Here is a 23,972-nt window from a genome sequence, read left to right as displayed (position 1 = left end):
AATAGGCTCTCTCTCCTACACAACTAACAAATAGATGGTCAGCTTTGAGCTCTACACTGGTTCCCTGAATTATTCTTTCTATTTGTGCATAAGCACCATTGCTCTTGATTTATGGAAAAACTCAATGCAAATGAGAGCAGGAGGGATGGTTATCTTTGTCCTTTTTGTCAGGGGTTTCTTGGAAGCCACAGATACCACCAAAGGAGGGTGTGTGTGGCAGGATGAATAACAGACTCCCAAAGATGTCCACATCCTAATCTCTAGAACCCTTGACTATGTCATTGTACCTGGCAAAAGAGACTTTGTGGATGTGATTAAGGACCTAGAGATGGAGAGATAATCCTGGATGATCTAGGTGGGCTCTATGTAATTGCAAATGTCCTTAAAAGTGGAAGAGAGGCACAGGAGAAAGTCAGGAAAGTAGATATGACAATAGAAGCATCTGTTGAAAAAATCTGTGAGAAGGACTCAACCCCCTACTGTGGATCTTGGAGGTGGAAGAAGGGGACACACATCAACAAATGGGGGCAGCTTCTAGAAGTTGGAAAATGGAAGGAAATGGATTCTTCCCTAGAACCTCCGAAAATGAATGCAGCCCTGATTTTGGCCTAGTGAGACCCAGATCGGGCTTTAGAACTATACGATAACAGATGTGGGTTTGGTTAACTTTTGTATTTTTGTTTTTGTTTTGCTTTATTTATTTATGTATGTATGCAGCACTAATGTTTATTAAGCTGTGCCTTAGCACAGGTGCTGGGGCTTGCCCATGGAGCTCTTGATGTATAAGCTCAGCCGTTCTGCCAATTCTTGAGCTATGACCCCAGGAAATTAACAGCTAAGTGGATGTTGTACACGAGCTCATCATCTGTCATCTTTACGTGGCCAATGGCCAAGGCCAGAAACAGCACCTTCTTCATCCGGCATTTGATCATGGACTTCACTTCATCCACTTTGGCCACCATGCTCTCATTGTGGGTCAGCAAGGGAGGGAACTTGTCAGCTTTAATCAGGCCTGGGCTCAGAATTCATAGGATTTGCTAGATCAGAGATTCTGAAGCCAAAAAGACATCATTCTTCTTGGCCAGCTCCTTGACTAATTTTTTTATTCTTGTTGAGTTTCTTCAGTGCCTCAACATCCATAGCGGGGATAGCCACAGCCTTGGCCTCATCACAGAGCTGCTGGTCCTTCAAAACACATATGCAGAACTTGGGGCAGGGAGTGGTCTTAAGCCTGACGGTGCCTGGGAAGCATTTATCCTTCTGAGAATCCGAATTCTCCAAGCCAATCTGCAGTTTCACTGTCTCCAAAAACTGTGGCCACTTACTCTGGTGCCCTTGCAGGACTTCCTGCACCACCTCATACAGAGTGTCACGGGAGATTTTGCTGTTCATGGTGCTGCATGTCACAATAACTGGAAAAGAGCTAGATGCGTGTGGTTTTAAGCCACCAAGTTTGTGGCAATCTGTTACAGCAGCCACAGGAAACAGGTATAGGTTGCATTCCTTGGGAGTGCATCAGTTGGATCTAGGCAGTCTCATGTATGGGCTGTAGCAGGAGACAAGTTGTAAGCTGGCATTTTCTAGTCAATAAAGTAAGGGCAAGAGTGGTTACTTCATAAAGTTATTGGGATAATTAAATAAGGCAATTTGCATAAACCATTTAGCAGAGTGTCTAGCTCATTTTAAACACTTGGTAAAGGTCAATTATTGTTGCCGTTATTAAAACCTGCTGTGGCCGACTATTACTGTTCACACTTAGTGGTACCCTACCCTGGTAGAGGATCCCACTACCTACCCATTGACAAGTGACCTGCAGAGCCTTCCTGGAGGTGCTGCGTGTTCCCTGCCTCATTGTTAGGCTTGGCCCTGGGACTTTTTTTTGGCCAATGGACTACAAGCAGACTCCAGCCAAGCCACTTCCAAGGGGAAGCTTTTGGAGCAGGTGCGTAGTTTGGCTCAGCCTCTTGTTCTTTTCTCTTTGTGCCAAGAAAGACACTTCCCAGGTAAGGCCTGCTCCTTCCACCTGAGTCCTGGCTGAGTAGACACATGGCACAGAGTGACAGCACATATAAAGTGAGATATAAACGTTTATTGTCATAAGTCATTGAGATTTGGGGGTTGTTTGTTTTCATAGTAAAGTTGACAAACACACCTCTCATAGATACTGTTTAGAGAGTCTGTCAGCCTACACACACAGGCACACACCTGCCTCCAGACTACCTACACTTGGCCTACAATCACTCTGACACTCATTTAGTATTCTATCATACTAATGCTAGGAACCCAAGGGGTCTTAACCATAGTTAATCCAACCACAAATGGACACTTGGCCCCATGTGGGCAATTATAGGCTTTTGCCAAGAAATTTGGAATTGTGACCTGGAGGCAGCTAGAGAGCTTTGTCTAGGTCTATAGATAACAGGGAAGATTTGGAAAGAGGGGAAAATCCTAGAAACTATGTCCTGATCCTCCTGGACCTTGCAGTTGGAGAAGCAGAGAAGGCATATTTGCAGGGACAGAAGAGTAGAGATGAAAGAGTAGAAGACATGGCAGCCTGAGTCCCTAGCGGTTTTTAACTCCCTGAACATGTCTACCCTGAGGCCCATGGGTTCCATGGGATAAGCCAGTATCCTTTCAATAAGTCCCCCCTCCTACTTAAGTAATCTCAAGTTGGTTTCTTTAACCTTGAACCAAAGGTACCTTGGCCAAGTTGAAGTTCTAGGTAGACTTCTATCCAGGAGAATCCCAAAAGCCCTGAGGAATCAGTCTGCATGTAACAGAGGACACTCCTCTTCTCTGTCTGACTGAGCTCCATCTGTGCAGAGTTCATAACTCCCCACTTGCTGTAAAACTGAACTCTTCTGGGCACATTAGTCAGAGAAGTAGAAGAATATGATTTCAGTATAATTAGTTCACTGTGAACCATATATGTTAGAGTCCTATTCTGCTCTAGACACCATGATAGCAGAAAAACAAACAAACAAACAAAAAAAGATAGCCCCATCCTGCCATTTGTGAGCATATAGCTTTGCAGAGGATGAGAGGGTAGGAAAGAAGCTCAAAGGAAAGGTTCCAGGTGGGAGGTTGGGCCCCATTTCTTCCACTAGCTATCTGTGTGGCTTCAGGAACCATCCACCACTCTGGCCTTCAACCGCCCATCGACAAGATGAGGGGCTAGATTAAGTGATTTTTACAGGTTTTTTCCATGACACCTGGCCTATTGCCACCATAGCTAAGTTCTGATAAGCAAAAAGTAGCCATTGCCTTTGGACTAGCAATAATTTCCACATACATATAGTGTGAGGCTGGCTTCATCGGAACCATGTGGGTAACTGCCTGAAAATGCAGATTTCTGGAGCCTCAACTCCAGAGTTCTGATTTGGTGGAGCTGGGCATCACCTTGGCTAGTGCTGATTTTAACAAATGGCCCAATCTAGGAACCACTACCCCAGGCTATTGCAGATTCTACAGAAATGTCTTGGCCTTCCCACCTGTGCCCTTATAGGCAATCAGCAGCATGATAAATTGATAAACTGTACATTAGTTGGTAATACTTACATAGAAATTCTTTCCCAGCCTGGCACCGTATTATATCCTTTATATCTAGTATTAATTCCTAACAACCCTGGGAGGTATTTCACTCTCTCCAGAAAGATTTGATTCTCTCCTCCACACAGCTACAGACTTTGATCTGGCCTTCCCTGTAGGAAAGTGATTCGAATAAATAAATAATTAAAATCAAATAAAACACATGAGGAAGAGAAATCCTCATCATTTAAAACTAGCTGCTCTGTGAGCCACTCTTATCCCCATACTCCTAAGGACCTTATGTCATTATCTACCATGCCTCCAGTAAACAGTGAGGAAAAAATGACAAAGAAATGGCTAGTACTTCCAAGAGTAAGGTGGATCTAATGCAATGGAGATTTAGTCGGGAGCTTCTTCTGTCACTGATCCAGGTGTCAGGAGAAATCTGTGCATCAGATAAGGTAAAAGAAGTGACCCAGTTGGATGACCTTGAAATTTTATGATCAGATGTGATATCAGATATTTACACTCTGGTGTAATAGGTAATAATCTATGAATACAAAGGAAGTGAGAGAAGGTGTGAGGCCATAAGCCACTGAGGATTTTACTGGATCTGGGGAGGGTTCTATTTCAAGGAGAAATGATAGCAAGTGACAATAGTTTTAAAAAGGCATTCAATTATCTCTATATTTAAGTTTGAAGCTAGGTGTTCCTGCGTTGGTTCAGCATTGCATCCAGGATCCATATTGTTTTCTATCTTCCATTCTTTTATTCCATCATCATCTACATGTAGATACTCAGCCTCCAGCTTATTACCTCATGATTACAAGATAGCTGCCTTAACCCTGGATATTATATCATAACACCATAGCATCCAAAGCAAGAAGAGAGAGAGAACAAGCCCCTTCTTTATACATCTCTCTCTGTCATCATGCAGGAAAACCCCTCCCAGAAATAGTCCCCTTAAGCCTCTTTGGTTAGAAATGGGGTCACTTAGCCATTTATAAGGGTCAAATTGTGCTTCCCCAAAATTTATGTGTTGAAGCCGTAACTCCCAGTACCTCAGAGTGTGACCTTATTTGAAGACATAGTGTTTACAGAGGTAAGCAAGTTAAAGTGAAGTCTTTAAGGGGGTCTTAGCCACCTGTGTCCTTATAAGCCACCTGTGTCCTTGGACACAGAGGGAAGATGATGTGAAGACACAGGGAGAAGGAAGACGGCCATCTGTAAGTTGAGAGAAGTCTGGAACAAATCCTTCCCTCACAGCCCTCAGAAGGAATCAATCCTGCTGACACATTGATCTTGGATTTCCAGCCTCCAAACTGAGATAATAAATTCCCGTGGTTTAGGCCACCCAGGTTTTTGTACTTTGTTACAGCAGCCGTAGCTAACGAATACAGCCACCTGTACCTAACTTCAAGAGATGCCACAAAAGTGAGCAGATAATCAGCCTCTGTTGTGTGAGGCAGACCTATGAGCATACACTATGGAGAGGAGAATGTCTGTTGGCTAGGCAGCCAGTGATGGCAAGGCCATCTTTAAAAAAAAAAAAAGATTTTATTCATTCATGGGAGACAGACAGAGACGGAGACACAGGTAGAAGGAGAAGCAGGCTCCCTGTAGGGAGACCGATATGGGATTCGATCCCAGGACCGTGGATCACCCCCTGAGCCAAAGGCAGACGCTCAACCACTGCGCTACCCAAGCGTCCCACAAGGCCATTTTCGTTTGCAAGTCACAGAAATAGATTCTGACTTTGTCAGAAGGGAAGCCTTAGAATATGAAGAAGGGGTTAGGATTGGGGAATTGGTGAGAAGGATAGAGAACCAAGCTCAGGAAAATACAAAAAGCAGGGCAGACTGAGGATCTGGATAGCAGGAATGACATAATCTTCTCGTAGCTTCCCCATTCCAACGAATGCGCTTCTAATACATTTTCTGCCATTGAAATCCCAACAATTCTGAGCCCCAGGAGAGCAGGGACCTAGCTTTTGTCCTAGGAAGAAGAGAGAGGGCTAACCTGATTTAGGTGTAACAAAGCAAGCTCATACTTGGCTGGAGACAGATAATTCCCCAAAAGGAAATTATGGAATTACTTCTTAAAGAAAATTAGGAATAAAAGATGGGAGGGGAAAGAAATCAATTTCCACTATACCAGTGGAAGAAGTCCACTGTACCAGTGGGTACAGAAATTGGAGACAAACAGGGCTTCTTTACTATCATGGCCAGTTGTCCCATACCCTGGGGAGGGGTCCTCAGGACCAAGCTCTATGTTATTATGCTTAAGCTGCCCACACTTTCCATTAAAAAACCCTCAAACCCTAAGCCTGGTCATTAATTACCTAGTATCCATTCTGGATTCTTTCTCCAGTCTCTTCTTCTAGGTCCTCCCTATCCATTTGTAAGCCCTCAAAGGACCACGTTAGGAAGCAAACACAAAGGAAAATGGTTTAAATTTGCTAGGATCACCTATTTTCTTCCAATGCAGTACCTTTGTCCATGCAAATAACAAAGACAAGAAAAAAATCACTGAGTCTGTATCAAGGAAGCACCTAAACATTTAGCAGATTAGATCAAGTTGGCAAACAGCCTGTCACTCTGGTCGAGGGAGGAGAGAATCTGCCGAATTAGATGTTTGAGTGAATTGACAAGCTGTCTCGGTCAAAATAAGTCTTTTTTATTAAATGTTGAGAGATCATAGTATATCAAAAAGAAAATCTACGAAAGCCACTTTTCATCTATGTACACAGTAAAATCAAGGTGGCATATTGGAAATCTCTAAATAACACTTTGTCTACATAAAAGGGTGTAATTCTTTGGGTCAGAATAAATTAGGACAGAAAGCCTCCTATTTGACTGGAGAAGGACTGAGAGGCTAAGTTGCCTGGAGACCCTGTGTCATCTCTATCAATATGATTTCTTACCACCTCTACCATTTCTCAATGTGTGCATAGTGCCAGCCCCATATACTGAGTGATCAACATGCTGTTTTCTCTTTATTATCTTATTTAATCCGACCAACAATTCTATAAGGTGAAGACTACTATCTTCGTTGCAGGAAGAGGAAAACTGTGGTTTATGTTGTGTAAGTAGTTTCACTAACTTTACACAGATATTACATTTCAGAGAGGAAACTCAAACTTCCGTCTGACTTCAAAGCTGTTGGTTCAAACCAGGTGGCTGCCTTCTAAGAGTATTCAGTAATTTCTTCCTAGTCACACTGCTGGCATCTTTCTCTCTTGGGTTAACTCAAGAATTCTAGAACATTCTTTTTCAATTCTTCATGGTCAAAGAGTACCTCTTTTCACCAGAATAAATGCAAATAAATGCCCCCTATAATCCTATAAATGCAAAAATGCCCCCTCAATGGCCTTGGCTGCAAAATTCCTTAGTCCAACGTGCCCTTGCCTTTCATTGAGGCTCAAGGCAATGGAGTCCCATTGGGTGAACCCTGCCCTTTTCAGCACTCTGTTTTCCATATGCAATGTGGGTTTACCCCTTCTGCTGTACAGTCTGATCTTGGAGAACTCTCACAATTGTATGTACACAATAGTTATATACTGACTTCTTTTATTTAACTCAGGCCCCAGGGGGCTACTTCTTCGAGCACAATGGTAAGATTTTCATTGCATTGTCATTGACTTTTGCCTTATATTTATGACCACGTCTTCAATTTCTCCTTTAATTTAGAGAGCAAGAGCTGCTTAAAAGTCACCAAGGCTGGCTACTCAGCAGACTGTCTCCTGCCACTTCTTGCTGGCTTCTTCTCTTTTGTTCATCCCAATTTCAATTTCTCTTTTGTGCTATGTGACCAAAGCCCATAGGGAATCACAGAACATGAAGAAATGGTTTCTAGTTGACCCTTTTCTTCAAGGACAATAGCTCAAGGAGTGTGTAGAACCCTTTACAGCATGTGAACTTCTTTAAATTCTTTGCCTTTAAGGGGTCCAACGGAAATTAGTAAGAAGAGCAACCTTCCCATGATCCATTTTAGTAAGGCACGAAATTTTTTTGAACAACTGTTTCAACAGCCTAAATCAATTCTTTTAAATTCTAGCGTCCTATTTTCCCTCACTTATCTCTTAGATAAGCATTATATATAATTGAGCTGAGCTCCAAGATCAGACCCAGAAGTAAAATAAAGTCATAGGAGAAATGGAAACTTGAGTTCCTTCTTAAAAAAAAAAAAAAGGAAGAAATCTTCATAAGAGTGTCCAAACTTCTAGTCTTTGATCTCACTCATCTCTACTCTTAGAACTTAAAAGAATATTTTGTATTTTCTATAATTCTTTTTTCCCCAAAATTTATATTCACTTTCCAGGACAAAGGACTGTGGTGATATAAAACATACCCAAGGAATCATCTGTCCTGAAAGCTATCCCATGTGGCCCAACTGCAGCATTACTCTTAGGTTCGTATCAAGTTAGCAAAGGTTGAGAGTTTAACCTCTAGAAAGAGATCCATTAAATCAAATTTCTTGATTCTAAACAGCATTTCTTCTCCCTCTCTCCCAAAAAGCTTTTTATTAAATAGATGATACATGTTAGAATCCATGGCAATTTAAAAATTAAACAAATAATCCTCCTGACTCTCAGTCCAGGAAACTTCTATTAATCTATTATGTAATATTTAATATATTTTACAGGTACTATTTTGGATGTAAATCATGAGGTATATAATAAAATGAAAACTTGTGAGCTCATTATCCAGTGTATGCCAACCACTCTTGTCGTGTCTCCTTGTGGCCTTCTTCCCTATCCAAGCTCACTGCCATTTCTAAAGGCAAGATTTTTCATAGTTGTTTTTTTTTTTCCTGTTTGGTTTTTACGTGTGTGTCTTCCTAAACATATTGCTTAATTTTGCTAGTCTTTGAACTTTATAAAAATACTATATGATGTCTCCAATGACCTGCCTTTTCAATAAATTTTATAAGATTCATAGTTGATCTACATACCTGTGACTCATTTATTGTCTTTGCTGTATAATATTCCATTTTGAAACAACACCCTAATTGATTTACCCATTCTCATGTGATGAATATTTGGACTGTTTCCAATTTAGATTGTTCTCAAACATTCTTTTACACATCTCCTGGTAAAAACGTCCAAGGATATTTCTCAGACACATACCAAGGAGTGAAATGCTAAATCATAGAACATGCAAATGTTCAATTCTATAAAACAGTCCCAAATTATTTTCCAAAGTGGTCATAACAGTTTATACTCCCACCATTCCTTACTGCCACTTTTGTTTCAATCTTATATAAAAAAACAAGAACAGGACCAAGAGGATGAAATAGAAGATGAAACAGTATTTGATATAAGCTGAGTACAAAAGTAGATTGCACACGGTGTGCCACCCACACCAGGCTAGCCAGACTAGAATCTTCTTCCTGGATGAGTCTAATCATTCTGACCCAGCCCAGCCCACAGCCACAGGTGACCCATAAAAATCCATCATGACTGCCTGTTCCTCAGAACCTTTCCTTGTTTTGCCTCACACCTGCTTTCTTGGCAGAGCCTAGCAGTATCTGTCCTAGGTCTTGTTCCTCAATATAATAAGTCTACAAGGATTTCTTGAACACCTATCAGATGCCAGACTTTGGAGGTGTAGAAGGGATATGGCAGATAAGGTGGTGGCGTTTATATTCCTCTGGAGAAAAACAGACAAGTAAACAAAAGATGACTCAAGATTGTGACCATTGTCATTTGTCCTATTTGTTCCTTTAATAGCAAATGAAGAACTTGGGAATAGCATTCCAGTCAGAGAGCAAGTGGAAAAGCACTCAAGGAGGAAACGAAGGCTGTACCCAAGGGTCAGAAAAGAAGCCATGTAGCCAAAACCTTCCCAAAAGGCAGAATGGTAAAGAGGAGACTGCAGAAGTTGTCAAAGCCAGACCATGCAGGGGGTTTTGCAGGCCAAGATGGTGATAAGTAGCATGGGGTCTGCTGGAGAAAAGCATATAGATCCAAGATAGATCCACTCATAAGACAGAGAGAGAGAGAAAGAGAGAGAGATGGAGGGAGGTGGTATAGGGGAAAAACGGAGAGTGACATCTTGTTTTTTGGCTTCATCAACTCATATATTTCTTTCCTATTATCACCCTTTGGATAATTAGCTAATGTTTATGGTCCACGTGGTTTAGATTTTGCATTTTCCTGGGACACTGCTTCCAGGGTGGCTAATGAGGAACAAAAAAACAACAAAAGCATGGTTTCTTCATCTTTCTACCTCCCCACCTCCAAGTCTGGATCATCTCTCAGCTGTTTCCAAATGAAGCCATAGCATCAAGGGGAAAGCCCCAACATGGGGATTGTGGCCCCAAATTTGCCACTTCTTAACAATGTGACCTATGGACAAGTTGCTTAACCTGAGCCTTCATTTCTCTAGATGTAAAATGGGGGGGATCCCTGGGTGGCACAGCGGTTTGGCGCCTGCCTTTGGCCCAGGGCGCGATCCTGGAGACCCGGGATCGAATCCCACATCGGGCTCCCGGTGCATGGAGCCTGCTTCTCCCTCTGCCTGTGTCTCTGCCTCTCTCTCTCTCTCTGTAACTATCATAAATAAATAAAAATTAAAAAATAAAATAAAATAAAATAAAATGGGGTGGAAGAAGGGAGAGACTTTGAGTACCCAATGCACATCAGGCACTGTACGTACTTCATCTCTTTCCATCCCGAGAGTAATGACACTTTATGGATGACGAAGCAGAGGCTGAGAGATGTTCAAAGTACCCTTCCCAGGCTATGATGCTAGTATTCTAAACAAGGTTATCTAAGACTCTACAGAACACTATCTCAGTGGCATCATGAGCATGAAGTAAGAGAATATATGTGAAAATGTTGGGCAGCCCGCGTGGCTCAGCGGTTTAGTGCCACCTTCAGCCCAGGGTGTGATCCTGGAGACCCAGGATCGAGTCCCACGTTGGGCTCCCTGCATGGAGCCTGATTCTCCCTCTGTCTTTGTCTGTGCCTCTCTCTGTGTGTGTCCCTCATGAATAAATAAGTAAAATCTTAAAAAAAAAATGAAGGGTCATTAACTCTATAAAAAAAAAGAAAATGTTCAGTAAGCTACAGTGTTCTATGCAAATGTAATTTATAATTACTATTTTTAAAAAACTCATTTCAAATTGCTCTCCTGCATACTTTCTGCCCAGTGATGTAGTTGCCCCTTTCCAGAAGCTTCATGCACTTTAACTAAGGCCTTTGCTCATATAATTCCTTTGGCCTAAATACTCTTCCCTATCTTACGTATTACCTATCAGCCAATCTTTTATTTCATTTTCAAAAAGACTTGCTCAGTAATTACTTCCTCTCAAACTTTTTCTTACCCTTATCTTGCAAACAAAATTTATTACCACTTCTTTTAGATTCTAACGGCGAGCAACACATACAAAATACATACACACTGTTAGCTATTGGCACAACAATATATTTAATGTCCAACCTAAAACTCTGCAACTTCAAACAGCAATTATTTTTCTTGCTCACAAATTAGGTAGTTGGCTGGGTGCTGACCTGGGAGGGGTTTAGCAGCACACTGCATGTTGAATCCAGATCTGCTCCATGTAAGCACTGCCTGGAGTGGTTCCACAGAAGTAAGCTCTCTAGTGGAAAGAGCTGTAGAGTCAATGGCAAAGAATGTAGACTCGGGGATAGGGGAAGATTTGAGGTCAATGACTCAATCTGTCACGCATACCTATTAAAATGTGCATAGAGCCATTGACTTGGTCATTTCTTACTGAGCACCTACAATGTCCACCAGGCACTCCTCTAAGCTCTGCAGATATAGTAGGAAGCAAAATCAGAGAAGATCCCTATCTGTACAGAGCTAAAATTTTGATGGAAGAACAGAGACAAATAGACAAGAAAGACCATTTTAAATTGTGCTCAGGACTCTAAAGAGAATAAAACCTAGACATAAGATAGGGTAATGTCAGCAACAGTGACAACAAGGGGAGTGGTCACCTTTGGTGGAGTGGTTGGGAATGGCCTTTCTGAAGAAATAACTTTTGAACTGAGATGAATAATGAAGCAGAGCTGGTCCTACAAATTACATGAAGATCAGGCTAAGAGTGTTTCAGCTGAAAGGATGTTAATTGTGTCTGAGGAAGAGCCAAATGCCAGTCTCATGTCAAAATCACCTAGAAGACTTGTTAAAACAGATTTCTGGGTCTCACCCTCAGAGTTTCTTGTTTGATTGATCTGCCATGAGCCCAAGAATTGCATCTCTAATATGCCCTCAATGATCCTAATAGTGCAAGGACTACACTTTTGAAACTAGTGTACCTGTGTGATCAAGGAAGCATGGCATAGGATGAGGCCTTTTAGGTCATGATAAAGAGTTTGAATGTTATGATATGTGCAGTGGGAAGTCAGTGGAGGACATTAGCAGTGGAGTTCAGTGACCTGATTCAAGTTTAAAAGAGCACTCTGGCTTCTATATGGAGAGAGGGTCACAAGGGAACGAGAGTAGAAGAAGGAAGTTGAGATACTTGATACAGTCAACCATCGGCTCCCCAAGCAAGGTTCCTATTTGAGATGATGGGACATATGGTGCTGCTACCAACAGAATGACCAATCATAGTGGAGAGAAGGTTTGGAAGGGAGGGAGGCTAATTTTGAAATCAGTTTGAGGCCCCTTTGGGACATCCAAGACCTCCATGTTGCACAACTTCAGGGGTGCCATGCACACTGGGTATGGATCACAGGCCTGGAGCACAGAAGCATAACATGGCAATTGGAACAACACCTGCTGAAACTGTGTGACATGTCAGTCCTGGAGTATTCTCCCTCCTCTGAGCTCACATTCTAGTGACAGGAGGCAGACAATAAGCAAGCAAGATAATTTCAAATGGCGTTCCATGAAATAAAGAAAGTAAACTCCCAACTCTATTGATCTGGACCACTCATGTTGCCATTGACTCCTCCCCAACTACATGGCTGAGGCATCCTGGTGCTGGATTCCTAGAAGTTGCTTGGTTAAAGAACACATAGAATGGTAATTTGCAATAATAGTAGCTAAGGTGCCAAGCACAATAAGCTCTTTTCAGGTATTAGTTCAAGCAATAATCTTATTGGATGTGTATAATGATTATCCTCATTTTACAAGTGGGAGAATTAAGGCACAGAGTGGTTTAGTAACTTGCCACAGGATACACAGCTTGGAAGAGACAAAGCTGGGATTCAAGACTACAGAGGCTCTCTTACCTGGAGAGCGGGCTCTCTTACCTACTTGGCTATACTGGTTCTCAGTTAGTTGCTGACAGACTCTGTCTGGAGGGGTCTACATCACCATTATCCCTGGGCCAGGTTCCAATATTACCAAAGAGAAAAATCCAGCCTTGCCAAGGCCTATCTCCTTTGCCGATAAGTAGCTAGAACTGTCAGTGTCTGCAACATTAAGAAAACTCCACGCCTGAATCTATGTGCCAGACCTTTTACACAGAGAAAATATGGACATTTTCTTTTAATAATGCTACAGAGAAATAATGAAATGGTACCATTACAAAAACATAATTAGGTCTTCAAAAAAAAGATCTCCACTGGAGTCCTATAAAAAGACCACAGGTGTTCGTCATTACTTTTTATTTAGCAGACAGTTTTAGCCATTGTTTGTTTTCCCCCCCATTTATTAAGTTCTGGTATTTTAAGATGATTTGTGTATAATAATAACAATAATTTCCTGTTTGCCTGTCAGTTGTGAGCCGCTTTAATTACAGATATTCATTTTCACAAGTTAACTTGGTAAACATGCTCATTTGTTATGTTGCCTGTTCATTAAATCAGTTAGCACAGCTAGTAACTATGTTAAGTATCTTGCTGTCGGTTTCAGCAATGGATCTTCATCAGTTTCCAATACTATTTCTCATAGAGACAGACACAGACTTCCTGAGAGTCCCTTCCCCTTTGTTTGTATATGTTAAGTCTTCCATCTCTACAAGGCCAAGTGCGTTAGGCCCAATGGAGGCATACAGTCTAGATTTTGTGTATCACAGTTAAATTGTTAGAGTGCAGTACTGGGTAACCAGAGGCAAGATATGGGATAAAGGAAGAGGGATTTCCTGATGAGGGAGGATTTGAGTACACATGTTTGGAGCATACCTGACCCAATCCTCCCTTTAGATGCCCTCATCACCCCCACCAACTAGTCCTATAGACAAGGAGGGTCTATGGGACCACAGTTGTATCAAATGACCCTGAGATCACCAGTTGTTTCATTCAAGTATTTGAAGGAGAGATGTCAAGTTGGAGATATAAAATTCAGATAGAATCAGAGCTGAGTCTCTAAGGCCATAACAGCTCCAAACCATACACAAGCTTGCTGTTAGGAAAGGTATAAAGAGAACAATGAAGCAGACACTCCTCAACAATGAGAGAGCATGCAACCAGAAAGGAAAAAGCAGACAGAGAGAAGGTTACCTGAAGACCTAGTAGTTCCCAAGAACCACAATTACTTGTTTCTTTAAGACTTCTGTGCTTCTTTACAATAAAGCCGTTACTTGGCCAATTTACCGGGTGTCTGTTACTTACAACCAAATACCCTCTGATCGATACATTCTTCATCATAATGACTGGAATGATGGTGATTCCACAGAGGTCTCATATCTGGTAAATTCCAATTTTTCTAGGAAAGAGCTACGGACCCAGTACCTAGGTCATTGGCCACCTGTTGATTGGATGTTTCATTCAAAATTTTCCTTTAAGCAAGTGGGAACTACTAATATGCTGACAAGCCAAAGCAAGATGAAGGGGAAATAAAAGGTCATAAGCTACTCCCAGTAACTGAATCACGTAGCTCAAGAGGAAGTAGTTCATCTGGGGCATGAGTTAGGATGGAAGAACTATTGTCAAGGTGCTCAAGAGTAAATATTCAAAACAGAATAAAAGGTCCATGAGTTGCTCATGGTCAACTCTTTTTAATTACTCTCCTTTGCTCCTTTTGTGGCCTTGCTGAGCTTTCCAAAGAAAGAAAGGTCCATTGGTTGTAGTTGGATGAGCAATGATGAGAAATTGAATGAGAAAAAGGTTTGATGTAAGTATGAGGCAACTAGGGAAGATGATATTTAGTCATGCTGAATTTAAAGTGGGTCATCTATGTGGAAGCATCAGACCCTGAGGGGCAACATTAATCACCATAGGGCATAAGCCACCACATCTAATAAACCCAAACCAATCTGGTAAGGATTCTTCAAAAGTTCCCCAAATTAGTCCCATACTAATTTTTTCCATGATATATGACATCGCTCTACATTTCTTTCCCTGGTCGGTAATTTCAATGCCCCCTTGCTTGGCTCTCCTATTGACCATCTCATGCTCATCTTTTGGTTTTTCTCACAGGTCTCAGTTATCCCTGGATTACTATTATTATTATTATTATTATTATTATTATTCTTTTTTTTTTTTGATTCTTCTTTTTTTGAGAGAGAAATCCCTGGATCAATGCTAGAAATACACACTAGAATTGAGGAGAGATCTAAGAGTCTCATGCTCTACTCCAGAGGCAAAAACCAAACACCACCCAAACCACAGAGTCATGGGGATGTAGGGTAGATAAAGAAAGAATTTTTGCCACAAGACTTCCAGAGGAGGTGGATGATGGTAAGACCTCGAGTGTATATGAAGAGTTATAGTCTTAGAGGAGAAAGGCACTTGAAAGGGAGGAGAAATTTTCAACAAAAGCAGAGGAGTCATAAGGGATTTCCCTTTAGAGATCTTCATTCTCCCTGTAAAGTAGAAGTATGCTGGGAGTACAGGGCTCAGAGATAAAATTACAGGTATGAATTGAGTGGTAAATATTTGGAGAAGGCAATGCCTGTGTACTTATGAGACTTGCTTTCATGAGCAAATAGTCATTTGTGTCCTAGAGCTCTGTGGGTTTTTCCTAACATGCATCCTTTCTCCCTCATCTGATAATAGTATCTGGTTTTGATTTGGAACCCTCAATGGATAACAGTCTTATTGGGACTGTCAATCAAAGTGACTCACCTTCCCCCCCCCCCCCCCACATTAAGGCATGGGCAGATGACCTAAGCTAGACCAATCAGAGGTCCTCTCTAGACTCTGAATCATGAGTTCAGTAATGCAACACCTGAACACTCTTGGGGATGACTCATTCTGATAGTGGCTTCCAGAAGGGACTTCCTATTCATTTCTGCTCTCTAAAGGCAAGAAGCAACTGTAAGGCCAGCCTTTCCAGAAGTCTGGCTCTTCAAATCTTCCTTTATTTTTGTGAATCACCCCACATCCTTCCAAGATATTCCTTTTTTGCTTAGATTTGGTCAGAACCAAGTTCTGTTGCTTATAACCTAAAAACCCCAGCCAAGGCAGAAGTAGGATTGCCAGTGTTGAATAAAAAGTAAGACACAGCAGAAAAAAAATGAGAATTCCAAAACCAGGTTTCTATTCCCAGCATTGCCACTGCCACTAAGACACTGGGCAAGTTGGAACAGTCCCCTGAGCTTACCCAGCTTCATGTATCACATCTGCAGCAGAGGTTGAACCAGAGCCTATGTAGAAATAGTTTTTCCTGCATCTCAAGTAAACAGGCCTTAGTCCTTATTCCCTGTCATCCACTAGTACTGGTTTCAGCCATTGGGCTGAAAAGACTGAGCAAATGAAAGAACAGAAACATCTCATTTCATCCCAATAGCCTTCATCAAAAGAATTCCAAATCCCATATGATAAGCCAATTTCGTTAAGCAATATAAATTGAATCTGATTGTATTATTTTTTTCATTCTTTCATTTAGCACCTGCTAAGTACTTCTTGCACAGATTTTATATTCTTCAAGGGCTAAAAAGGAAGTCAAAACATGGTCTTTCAAGAAGCTTGAAATTTGATTGAGAAGGTAATTCTAAAATCCCTAGAGAATATGTCTAAGAGGGCTATAATCACATACCTAGCACCGAGCAGGTGTCACCTATAAAGTAAGGGCTTAATAAATATTTGTTGATTGAATAAGGGATAACACACATGTCCATACTGTTATATAGACTAAAGCCTTAAAAATTCAAAATGATAAAAAGGAGATGAATATTTATTTTGCAACTATTATGAATTTCTAATATGTAGAAGATTAACATAGGTTTCAATTCTGCAGATGTTGCTCCAATGAATCAATCACTGGATGATTGAGTTTCGAACAAGAATATTCCTAACTTAAGAAAAAAGACAGAATCATATGTGTTTAAAAATAATTCTTTTCTTTGTAATAAAGAAGATCATGTCAACGCTAACTGAGGATAAACCTGAACTTGACACATTAGAACGTAACTCCACCTGAAAACTTCGCTCTGCCCCTTAGATGCCAGTGTGATAGAAGTTGACATGCAGCAGCATTAAGCAAATGAAATTGTTAAAGCCTCAAGCCCCTCCCCAGGCCTGTCAACACTTAGAGGTCTGAGTAACACAGGGGACTCTTGTTTCAAGAGGCCAAGTTCACCCTGAAGATTACAATCCATTAGGGAGTAACGAGAGCCTTCTGGCACGGCCAAGTGGACGAGACTTGGGAAAATCTGAGCAGTGAATGCAGTAAAATTAAAATGCAATGGGGGTGACCTGCCGTGGCAGAAAGCATAACCTTCTTGGTGTCTTTAGCAGCGTTAATGGATCTACTTATGGCCCAGATGGTGGTTTTCAGAAAAGTCATTTTTTCTCTAACAAATTCATGACTAAACTAAAAAGACCACTATCAACTTCATTATGCTTTCCAATTGACTTGCTTTAAGGGTTATTCTTTTATTATAGCTCTTAAGCTCCCATTTCTTTTTTAAAGTACTTCTTTTAATACCAATTTTCACAGCACTAAGAAATTTAACACTCTTCAGTGGTTATATTATTGGCAAGTAACTGTTGCAGGCTAGAGAAAAGCATGAAAGATAGTGCTGTTGGACTGGTCATTTGTTATCTCCTCTACCACTAGTTAGGGACCCACATCCTAGGGGGTGATGACCAGATTGCCACTGAGGGGAGCAGTAAGGAGAGAAAGCGGGTGCCATACCTCCCCGGGAAAAACAGTCTTCCTCTCTACAACATGAAGGTTATGGCACACAATGTATTCCACGTTCCACTTTTCAAACATGATTCTACTACAAACCTTTCTAATCAAAATGTACCTATGCAGCTTTTTCAAGTGACCGGCAGATCTAATTTGGAGTTGATGGTGGAGTTGTATACCATGGGATCAGCCAAAGTTCTGTGTGATGAGCCAAGCAAACAACTTTATGATTTTTTTTCCAAAGTGAGATGGGTTTGGAGGGAGACCAGCTTTCACAGGAATGAAGGTGTTTATCGTAATATTATTTGCAAGAGTAAAAATTGGAAGGAATTTCCCAGCAATGGGGAAATAATTAAATATATTTGCTCACTCTTAAGAGGGGGATGGGGAAGGAAATACACAAATACAAATAAGGAAAATCATTACAATGCTAAGAGAAATCCGAGATATAAAATAAGCTAGACACAAGAGCATGCAACTATATAAAATATCTGAAATATAGGAAAAGCACCTGTAGAAATACATTACAATGCCACCAGTAGTTGTTCTCTGGTGGTGAAATTGCTTAGGTGTGCTCACATACTTTCTTTTTTCTATTTTCCAGTCTTATTTACAAATGCATCTATTTAAATTCATAAAATGAGGAAATTTTAATCTTGTACCTCATTGAAGCCTCCCTTCCTTATGGATTTTGTGCTTTGTATAACATTATGTTGAAAAATCATATTTAGCATCAACACTGGCCAAAGTAAGGGTCACGTGCTCCAACCCTTCCACTTCACAGGTAGACAAACAGATCCTGAAGTTCTTTACCTGAGACCAAGAAAGACACTTCTTCCTTGGGCTCCCTCACCTCTCAACCAGATTATTCCTTTCAAGGCAAATCCTCACTTGTGAAAGAAATCTGCAAAACTCTCAAAGGAAGAAAATTAAAATCTAGACTTTGCTTCATCAGACATAATCAAATTTTTTCACTATATCTTGCTATTTGTTTCCCAGAGAATCTCAAACTCAGTGGCTAGATTAGCCTTAAGGAGATGAAGTTTCCTAATTCTTCATTTATAAGAGAACTAACATGGCCTCCAAAGCCCTTTTATTTTGAGGCCCACTCCTGAGTATAGGAGCTGTGTGATGGTGTGTGAGCACTTGTATCCCAGTCTGGCTGAGAAAACTCTGGAATCTGCCTTTGCCACATCTCATTGTGACGTGGCCTGTGTGTGGTATAGATGTTGCAGGCATATGTTAAAACACAGAATGGCCTGCCGTATCTGGAAAACAGGGCCTCCAGTAAAACACTCTAAATTCTGTGCTTGCTGCAACTCATCCTATCCTGTGGGGGGAATAACATATTGGGATAGCTGAGGAAAATTGAAATGCTGTTCCATGAAAGGTTGAATTTTTTTGAGAAAGTTTTCTTCCTTTTTCCTCAGAGACATTTCCCCTTTGGAAATAGAGAGCAATTATTTTTTATTCAACTTGTCTTTAATTTTTATCTCATATGAAGAAAGAACAGTGATCACTCACAAAGAGGTTTTAATGACAGTAAAATGGTTTCATGATTGATCATTTCGTGTCGTACATTCCCCCTGGAGCGCCTGCAGATCGCCAGCATGGGAGAGCCTCTTCAGTGCAAGCCAGGGGCAGGCCTCAAGGGCTTGGCATATGGGGGGTATTCCTTGAACAAAAAACACAGGGGGAAAAAGGACCACAATTAGAGAGGCACCTTTAGAAATGGGGAGAAATACTCAGAATGTGAAATATTTGAGCACTTTTGAATGTGCTTTAAACTTTTAAGCTCTCCTATCATTTCTCATATCCTGATTTTTAATGAGGAACACTGCAGATAGAAAGATACAAAAGAGAAAAAAAACCTGAATGAACAATCAGGAGAGTCCTTAAAAATCAGAGACATCTGAAAGAAGTTACAGATATTTATAATTCAACCTTTTAGTTAACACAATGTTGAACTACAAGAAGAAAGCTGTTCTTTGTCTCAGCGTGCAAAGTTTCTCACTAAGTAGGATGAATGCAATATTTATTTCATTTCAATTTCAATTTCCCAGTACAGTTTTCCCTGCAGCGGCATCTGAGATAGAATGGAACATCATGTACACACTCTTGGAAGGTTTTACCTTTCTTCCATGGACTTCCAAGTTGCCATGGGGGTTGATCAAAATTCATACTCCAAACCTCCCAGTAGAATGCCCATCAAGGTACACAAAAGGCCTAGAGTGTCCATAACATTGGAAACCAAAGATTGGGGGACAGGAAGACCAAAGACCCAAAGACAGAGGGAATTGACTTGTGCTGTATCATTTAGTGTTACTGATTCAGAAATACATACATACTTTCTGAGTCAAAAGAGATTGATTCTTTGGCTCCAAAGAAGCTATGAAAGATGATTTCTCCTTCACTACCTATAGCCCAACTGCATAAGTCCAAGGGTTGAACAGATAGAAAAGCAATCACCCATTTTTTCCACCCAACTCCTAAACTAGAGCTTAAAACTTGTCTTTGTCACCTTCCCTCTCCCCATCCATCCAGAGACATGGAAAACCAACATATAGCATGGCATGACAGATGTCTTCACCAGAATAGAATAGAAACAGGTATGAAGAACAAAAAGGGCTGGAAGCCATGGAAGGTGTTAGGGAGAGAGTAATTTTCGCTTCATACACTACTCAAAATATTGAAAATGATCTGTGGCTCTTGAAATTTTTTAATCAAACTGCAACACAATTTTTTAAACAGACAAAAATAGTATGTAGGCCAATATATAAAAATTCATGTAACATACATGCAAGTGCACAATGCACACACATGCACACGCACACACACACCCCACACACACACCTGTCTTCCTACCAAATCTTTATCACAATAAAGGTAAGGGCAGAGTCTCGATATGGAAACACGAGATATGATATTGGATTCTGGGGAAATACAAAAGCTGAAAGAAACCACAAAAGCATCGATCAGAACTCACTGCTTAGAGATGATTTGAAACATTCATCTCATCTGAACTGATAAAAATTAAATCCTGGACAGTGTTGGGGGATTTCAGTGCTTCACATTAAATAATTGTTTAGTAACTCACTGGCTACCTCACCAAGTGTTTCCCAAAAGTGACAAACTGGTCTTAACAGTCAGCTTTCCATTTGGCTCCATTTCCTCATCTTAAGACAGGAATGTGATGATGGCATTTCTTGAAAGACTACAATAAAGAGAAGACATTAAAATAGCTCAGATGGTCTGCCTGGAACATTCTCTAAGGCTAAGGGGAAGTCATATGGATTTACTGTACAGCCGAAGTGGCTAATTTGAGAGGGGCTGGGGATGGGTTCTATTCAATGAATCCTTCCACTTGTACAGTATTAACATTTTTCTACATGACCCCAACAAACCCTCAGGCTTGGAAAAAGAAGTCCTTCCTCAGATATTATTTCACAGGTAAATATCTAAAAGAAGTCAAGCTAGTGTCTATTCCTAGATACTGCAGAGTTTCAAATGCCTGATATTTCTGACTTCGTGCTTTTCAAACCTAAGAGTATAGAAGTTCCTGGGAGGAGCATTGCCTTGATAGAAGAGTGCTGTTTAAGAAACTCAAGTCACTTTACTCTCTGGGAAACTTTTACATAAGAACTAACTTAATAAAACATATTCGAGAAGAGCCACTGTTACAAGTATTACACAGGAAGATATGTTTTTCAGGACTAAGCTGTTGCTAGAATTTCAAAGATAGAAAGTAGGTGTTTGACTGAGATCTTCTGTCTTCCCACTGTCCACGAATTTCCTTAAAGTCCTAATTCTGAAGGAAAGATTCATCAAAATACATTCAACCAAGATTTACCAAGCCCCTAACTAAGAATTCAAGAGAATGAATTTTACGGTTTCCGGGGACACATGTGGAATCCTGCTTCATAAGGTTCCAAAAGGCAGCTCAAATGAAAAGAATCTCAATGTGGTCTTGGAGAATCTAATAATCATAATAATAACCTTAAGTATTGAGTGCTGGAAGTAACATCAGGGAGTTGTGAGATCCAATGTTTGTTCTCTCTCTCTCTCTCTCTCTCTCTCTCTCCAAGCTTCTCTACCCTCAGAGGCATCTGACACAGTGAATCATACCCACTGTGGTGGAAAACTTTTCTGGGCTCTGAAGGCACCACCTCTGGTTAATTTGCCTCCAATCTTAATGGCTACTCTTTTCCATTCTTCCTCAAGGTCTCATGGGTGCCTTGTGGACTTTAAGCTCTGAGGCTTTCTGTTCTACACCCATAAACTCTCCATAGGTGATTCTCTACCTGCCCCCAGTCCCATGACTTAAATACTCTCTCCATGTAGAGGTCGTCTCACCTGAGCTACAGATGTGGGTCCATCTGCCCATTTGGTATTGTGGCAGGTGCTGCTCGCATCCCTATCATGACCCTGTGCTAGCTGCCAGCACCTGCATCTCTTGACCTCAGGGCTCTCTCCAATGGCTGGGGGCCTCTCCATCTGCACACACAGTGGGGGGGGGGGGGGGGGCGGGGCGGAGGTGCCAGGAAACTCTCCATCAGGAACAGCCTTCAGCCAATGGGATTAAGAAACCCAGCTTCGTCACCACTTGGGTGGAATAACATTGAGGTACAAGGTTCTACACTGACCCCCAGAGTTCTCCAAGGGGACTTGCCACGCTGGTAACTTGCTTGATCATGTGTCCCCGATTGGCTGCCTTCTTCTCCTACCTCACTTCTCCTCCTCTTGCACTAGTGTTTCCTGGGATCACCTCCAGGATAATCCAATGGTGCCCCAATCCTTAGCTCAGAGCTGCTTCTGGGGAAACTCAAACTAGTATCGCATCTCTACACATTTATATATGCAACTCTCCCAGTGTAACTCCTCTCTCCACATTTTGCTCATCTCAGAAAACGTCACCACCATTTACCCTGTTTCTCAAACAAAAAATCAGGCACTATCCTTGCTCCTCCCCTTTCTATTCCACTTTCACCTCCAGCCCTATCTTTCCATCTACCTCTGAAATACACTCCCTGTTCTTTCTGTTTCCTTCTCTAGTCTTACCACCCATCACCTATGGTAATACCTATGGTAACAGCCTTCTCTCTGGCCTCCCCGCTTCTACTCCTCACCCGTGTTCTATCCTCCACGAAGCATCCACAGTGGCCTTATAAAACCTTAGGTCAGATCCAGCCACTCCCTTGCTTACGATGTTATGATGGTGTCTGATCTCAAGATGGTTTGAATAGTAAGATGGTTTTCCCATCATCCAGACCCTTCACATCCAGACCCTGCCACAATTCACTGCTTTCCACTCCCTTGCTCAGTACACACCCGGGCTCCTTGCCCTCTTCCAGAGATGCCAAGCTCATGTGTAACTGAGGATCTTGGGTCAGCATTCCTTCTGCCCACAGATATTTCCAGGACAGACCCTTTGTCATTCAGACCTCCATGCCAATGTCCTCTTTTCAGAGAGACATTCCTGGAGCATCAGTTTCAGAAGTCATACCCAGTAGTCTCCACTGCCTGAAATCCTTCTTTCTTTACTTGCTTTTGTCTGCCTTCCAACATTCAGAACATAAGCTTTGTCTGCCAGGGCACCAGTGACCTTGACCTCTGGAACAGTGCCAGGCACAAAGCAGATGCTCAAAAATACTTCCTGATTGAGCGCACACTACATGCAAAGCACCATGCTAGGTGCTTTGCAGCATTGCTTTCGACTTTTTCCACTCTGACCTTCAATTTTCCATCTATAAAGTAGTTTGCTGAAGATCACTCAGCTAATTAGTGGGGATAGCAGCTACTCAGGGATGCCGAAGAGCAAGGAATGAGGACTTGTGGCTAATTGTTTCAGTTGAAACTGCTAAAGTCATGAACAGCTGCCACATCCAGAAACTCAAATAATTAGGTCACACGTTTGGCCTAAATTTCCTATCTTCCTCTATTCACCTTCAAAGCTACAAAATTCGTGGATAGCAGGACCTTGGTTTATAAAAAGGTGTCTCACACAGAACTGTGAATGGAAGCATTCTCATTTAAATCCTGAAAATGCAAACATATTGTCCTTATGCTACAGAGACAGACTTAATCAGAGATTTTGAAAAATGAGATTTCATTGATATGGAAGATACCAAATTACAGTGGGGTGTTATAACAGTGGTTTTATCAGAAGTCACACTTCAGAACCTCTTTGTGGATGAGATTATTTTTAGCATCCTTTTGATAGGTTAGGCTTGCTGGATGTTCAAGGCCCAGTAGGAGGTATATATATATATATATATATATATATATATATATATATATATATATATTTATAAAATTCTATATTACTTTTAGCATGTTTTACTATGAAAAAGTGCACATTTATCAAACCCTCAAAGGACTTTCAGAATTGAGAATTCCAGGTACAGTCCACCTAAAGCCATCATATTGTTTCCTCTTTAATAAGGGAAT

The 23,972-nt window shown here is 41.2% G+C and overlaps 1 long non-coding RNA gene and 1 pseudogene across 1 annotated transcript; both read right to left on the bottom strand.

Moving 5' to 3' along the window:
- Positions 1–518: 518 nt before the first annotated feature.
- Positions 519–3,659, bottom strand: LOC100686992 (annotated as a pseudogene).
- Positions 3,660–19,016: 15,357 nt separating this feature from the next.
- Positions 19,017–21,369, bottom strand: LOC111094670. Its single transcript, XR_005355035.1, has 3 exons — positions 21,173–21,369; positions 20,630–20,739; positions 19,017–19,200 (listed from the first exon to the last, which is right to left on the bottom strand). It is a non-coding gene; the product is annotated as an uncharacterized LOC111094670 (long non-coding RNA).
- Between the last annotated feature and the right edge of the window lie 2,603 nt (positions 21,370–23,972).

The sequence above is a fragment of the Canis lupus genome, chromosome 2 (assembly GCF_011100685.1).
Source record: "Canis lupus familiaris isolate Mischka breed German Shepherd chromosome 2, alternate assembly UU_Cfam_GSD_1.0, whole genome shotgun sequence".
Classification (NCBI taxonomy): Eukaryota; Metazoa; Chordata; class Mammalia; order Carnivora; family Canidae; genus Canis; species Canis lupus.
The sequence above is the reverse complement of the archived record's forward strand: the minus strand, read 5'-3'. Positions and strand labels throughout refer to the sequence as shown.